General features: G+C 37.5%; 1 non-coding gene across 1 annotated transcript; it reads right to left on the reverse strand.

Annotated features, from left to right (window-relative positions):
- Window positions 1-5,298: 5,298 nt before the first annotated feature.
- On the reverse strand, window positions 5,299-5,402 carry LOC130942612 (small nucleolar RNA R71). The gene has a single exon (XR_009071178.1). It is a non-coding gene; the product is annotated as a small nucleolar RNA R71 (small nucleolar RNA).
- Between the last annotated feature and the right edge of the window lie 436 nt (window positions 5,403-5,838).

The raw sequence follows: 5,838 nt of genomic DNA on the forward strand, positions 1-5,838 counted from the left end.
TGCTCCATCCTCTTCTTAGAGATGGGCTTGTTCTCTTCAATGAGGATATCTCCTTCTATGACAACTCCAGCTAAGTAGCATAGATGGCAAATAAGATGAGAAAAAGCTAGCCTTGCCAAGGTGGAGGGCTTTTTGGCTACTTTGTAGAGTTCTAGAGAGATGGCTTCATGAACTTCTACTTCCTCTCGAATCATAATGCTATAGATCATGATGGCTCGATCCACATTTACTTCGGATCGATTGCTAGTGGGGATGATGGAGCGTTGGATGAACTCCAACCATCCTCTAGCTACAGGCTTAAGGTCCAGTCTTCTTAATTGAACCGGCTTGCCTTTTGAGTCTCTTTTCCATTAAGCTCCTTCCATACATATGTCCATGAGGACTTGGTCCAACCTTTGATCAAAGTTGACCCTTCTAGTGTAGGGGCGTGCGTTTTCTTGCATCATAGGCAAGTTGAACGCCAACCTCACATTCTCCGGACTGAAATCTAAGCATTTTCCCCGAACCATTATAAGCCAATTCTTTGGGTTTGGGTTCATGCTTTGATCATGGTTCCTAGTGATCCATGCATTGGTATAGAACTCTTGAACCATTAAGATTCCGACTTGTTGAATAGGGTTGGTAAGAACTTCCCAACCTCTTCTTTGGATCTCATGTCGGATCTCCAGATACTCATTTTTCTTGAGCATGAAAGGGACCTCAGGGATCACCTTCTTCTTGGCCACAACTTCATAGAAGTGGTCTTGATGGACCTTTGAGATGAATCTCTCCATCTCCCATGACTCAGAGGTGGAAGCTTTTGTCTTCCCTTTCTTCTTTCTAGAGGTTTCTCCGGTCTTAGGTGCCATAAATGGTTATGAAAAAACAAAAAAGCTATGCTTTTACCACACCAAACTTAGAATGTTACTCGTCCTCGAGCAAAGGAAGAAAGAATAGAAGAAGAAGAAGAAGAAAATATGGAGGAGAGGGAGAGATATGTATTCGGCCAAGGGGGAGAAGAGAGGGTTGTGTTGTGTGAAAATGAAGAAGGATGAAGCGGTTTATATAGTGGAGGGAGAGAGTAGTAGGTTCGGTCATTTAGGGTGGGTTTGGGTCGCAAAGAGATTTTGAATTTGAAGGTAGGTGGGGTTTATAGGGAAGAGTGGATGGATGTGAGTGGTGAAGGGGTAATTGGGAAGAGAGATTGAGGTGATTGGTGAATGATGTTTGGGAAAGAGTGTTTTTGGATTGTGTGAAGAAGAGAGAAGGTGAGTTGAGGTAGGTGGGGATCCTGTGGGGTCCACAGATCCTGAGGTGATCCTGGGATCCACAGATCCTGAGGTGTCAAGGATTTATCATCCCTGCACCAATTAGGCATGTAAAACGCCCTCTGCATACAATCCTGGCGTTTAACGCCAGACTGAAGCTTGTTTCTGGCGTTAAACGCCCAAATATAGCATGTTTCTGGCATTTAACGCCAGCCTGATGCTTGTTGCTGGCATTAAACGCCAGCTTTCCTCAGGGTGTGATGAACGGATAATTTATACGCTTTTTGGCATTGTTTTTAGGTAGTTTTTAGTAAGTTCAAGCTACTTTTAGGGATGTTTTCATTAGTTTTTATGTTAAATTCACATTTCTGGACTTTACTATGAGTTTGTGTGTTTTTCTGTGATTTCAGGTAATTTCTGGCTGAAATTGAGGGACTTGAGCAAAACTCTGAAAAAGGCTGACAAAAGGACTGCTGATGCTGTTGGAATCTAACCTCCCTGCACTCGAAATGAATTTTCTGGAGCTACAAAACTCCAAATGGCGCGCTCTCAACGGCGTTGGAAAGTAGACATCCAGAGCTTTCCAGCAATATATAATAGTTCATACTTTATTCGGGAATTGATGACGTAACTTGGCGTTGAACGCCAAGTACATGCTGCTGTCTGGAGTTAAACGCCAGAAAAACGTCATGATCCGGAGTTGAACGCCCAAAACACGTCATAACTTGGAGTTCAACTCCAAGAAAAGCCTCAGCTCGTGGATTGATCAAGCTCAGCCCAAGCATACACCAAGTGGGCCCCGGAAGTGGATTTATGCATCAATTACTTACTCATGTAAACCCTAGGAGCTAGTTTATTATAAATAGAATATTTAACTATTGTATTAGACGTCTTTTGACCACAGGGGATCCTGGATCGTATTTTGAATCCTGTGATCACGTTTTGGGGGCTGGCCATTCGGCCATGCCTGAACCTTTCACTTATGTATTTTCAACAGTGGAGTTTCTGCATACCATAGATTAAGGGTGTGGAGCTTTGTTGTACCTCAAGTTTCAATACAATTACTATTACTTTCTATTCAATTCTCTTTTATTCTTATTCCAAGATATACGTTGCACAACACTTTGATGAATGTGATGATCCGTGACACTCATCATCATTCTCACATATGAACGCGCGTGATTGACAACCACTTCCGTTCTACCTTAGGCCGGGCGCATATCTCTTTAGATTCCCCAACAGAATCTTCGTGGTATAAGCTAGATAGATGGCGGCATTCATGGGGATCCGGAAAGTCTAACCTTGTCTGTGGTATTCCGAGTAGGATTCTGGGAATCCGGAAAGTTTAACCTTGTCTGTGGTATTCCGAGTAGGATTCCGGTATTGAATGACTGTGACGAGCTTCAAACTCCTGAAGGCTGGGCGTTAGTGACAGACGCAAAAGAATCAATGGATTCTATTCTAACCTGATTGAGAACCGACAGATGATTAGCCGTGCTGTGACAGAGCATTTGGACCATTTTCACTGAGAGGATGGGATGTAGCTATCAACCAAGGGTGATGCCTCCAGACGATTAGCCGTGCAGTGACAGCGCATAGGACCATTTTCCCGAGAGGATTAAGAGTAGCTATTGATGATAGTGATGCCCTACATACAGCTTGCCATGGAAAGGAGTAAGAAGGATTGAAGGAAGAGTGAGTAGTGAAGTAGAGTTTCAAGAGGAACACAACATCTCCATACACCTATCTGAAATTCCCACTATTGATTCACATAAGTATTTCTATCCCTTTTTATTTTCTATTTATTATTAATTTTCGAAACCCATAATCCTTTAATCTGCCTAACTGAGATTTACAAGGTGACTATAGCTTGCTTCATACCAACAATCTCTGTGGGATCGATCCTTACTCACGTAAGGTTTATTACTTGGACGACCCAGTACACTTGCTGGTTAGTTGAACGGAGTTGTGAATTCAAATAGAGCCAATTATTAAATTTCATACAAGTACAAAGAGCATGGATCACAATTTCGTCCACCAAGTTTTTGGCGCCATTGCCGGGGATTGTTCGAGTATGGACAACTGACGGTTCATCTTGTTGCTCAGATTAGGTAATATTCTTTTCAAAAATCTTTTTCAAAATATTTCTTTTTATTTTTCATTTTTCTAAATTATATTTTCGAAAAAGTAATAAAAATCCAAAAAAAAAATCATAAAATCATAAAAACCAAAAATATTTTGTGTTTCTTGTTTGAATCTTGAGTCAATTTTAAGTTTGGTGTCAATTACATGCTTTAAAAAATTTTTCTTGCATTTTTCGAAAACTCTCATGCATTCATAGTGTTCTTCATGATCTTCAAGTTGTTCTTGATAAGTCCTCTTGTTTGATCTTGATGTTTTCTTGTTTTGTGTTGTTTGATGTTTTTCATATGCATTTTTTGTTTGTTAGAGTCCATGCATTAATGATTTCTAAGTTTGGTGTCTTACATGTTTTCTTTGCATCAAAAATTTTCAAAAAAATATGTTCTTGATGTTCATCATGATCTTCAAAGTGTTCTTGGTGTTCATCTTGACATTCATAGCATTCTTGCATGCATTCATTGTTTTGATCTAAAAATTTCATGCATTGAGTATTTTTGTTGTTTTTCTCTCTCATAATTAAAAATTCAAAAATAAAAAAATATATCTTTTCCTTATTTTTCTCATAATTTTCGAAATTTTGGGTTGACTTGGTCAAAAATTTTCAAAATTAGTTGTTTCTTACAAGTCAAGTCAAAATTTCAATTTTAAAAATCTTATCTTTTCAAAATCTTTTTCAAAAATCATATCTTTTCCATTTTTTTTCTTATTTTTCGAAAATTTCAAAAATCTTTTTCAAAATATTTTCAAAATCTTTTTCTTATCTTTATATCATATTTAAAAAAAAAAAAACTCACTAAACAATTAATGTGATCGATTCAACAATTTGAAGTTTGTTACTTTCTTGTTAAGAAATGTTCAATCTTTAAGTTTTAGAATCTTATCTTGTAGTTTCTTGTTAGTGAAGTAAGTAAATTTCAAATTTTTGAATTAAATCTTTTTATCTTTTATCATATCTTTTTATCTCTTATCTTATCTTTTTCAAAAAATTTATCTTTTTCAAAATTTGATTTCAAAATATCTTATCTAACTTCTTATCTTCTTATCTTTTTCAAATTTTGATTTTAAAATCTTTTTCAATCAACTAACTAACTTTTTGTTTGTTTCTTATCGTTTTCAAAATCACCTAACTACTTTTCCCTCTCTAATTTTCGAAAATTACTAACCCCTTTTTAAAATTATTTTCGAAATTCTCCCTCTCTTTTCTTATTCTATTTAATTATTTAATACTAACACTTCTCTTCACCTCTCTTCATCCAAAAATCCGAATCCATCCTTCTTCATTCTTCTACCCCCTTCTTCTTCTACTAACATAAAGGAATCTCTATACTGTGACATAGAGGATTCCTCTTTCTTTTCTTGTTTTCTTCTCTTTCATATGAGCAGGAATAGGGAAAAAGGCACTCTTGTTGAAATAGATCCAGAACCTGAAAGGACTTTAAAGAGGAAATTAAGAGAAGCTAAATTACATTATTCTAAAGGTAACCTTTCAGAAACATTAGAACAAGAGAAGGAGATGGCAGCCGAAAATAATAATAATGCAAGGAGAATGCTTGGTGACTTCACAAAGCCAACATCCAAATTTGATGGAAGAAGCATCTCCATTCCTGCCATTGGAGCCAACAACTTTGAGCTGAAACCTCAGCTAGTTGCTTTAATGCAACAAAACTGCAAGTTTTATGGACTTCCATCTGAAGATCCTTATCAGTTTTTAACTGAGTTCTTGCAGATCTGTGAGACTGTAAAGACGAATGGAGTTGATCCTGAAGTCTACAGACTCATGCTTTTCCCTTTTGCTGTAAGAGACAGAGCTAGAATATGGTTGGATTCACAACCTAAGGATAGCCTGGACTCCTAGGATAAGCTGGTCACAGCCTTCTTGGATAAATTCTTTCCTCCTCAAAAACTGAGCAAGTTGAGAGTGGATGTTCAAACCTTCAAACAAAAAGATGGTGAATCCCTCTATGAAGCTTGGGAAAGGTACAAGCAGCTGACCAAAAGATGTCCATCTGACATGTTTTCAGAATTGACCATATTAGATATATTCTATTATGGTCTATCTGAATTTTCAAAAATGTCATTGGACCATTCTGCAGGTGGATCTATTCACCTAAAGAAAACGCCTGAAGAGGCTCAAGAACTCATTGACAAGGTTGCAAACAACCAATTCATGTACACTTCTGAGAGGAATTCCGTGAATAATGGGATACCTCAGAAGAAAGGAGTTCTTGAAATTGATACTCTGAATGCCATATTGGCTCAGAACAAAGTATTGACTCAACAGGTCAACATGATCTCTCAAAATCTGAATGGATGGCAACAAGCATCCAACAGTACTAGAGAGGTAGCTTCTGAAGAAGCTTATGATCCTGAGAATCCTACCATGGCAGAGGTTAATTACATGGGTGAACCTTATGGAAACACCTATAACTCATCATGGAGAAATCATCCA

The sequence above is a fragment of the Arachis stenosperma genome, chromosome 7 (genome assembly GCF_014773155.1).
Source record: "Arachis stenosperma cultivar V10309 chromosome 7, arast.V10309.gnm1.PFL2, whole genome shotgun sequence".
Taxonomy (NCBI): Eukaryota; Viridiplantae; Streptophyta; class Magnoliopsida; order Fabales; family Fabaceae; genus Arachis; species Arachis stenosperma.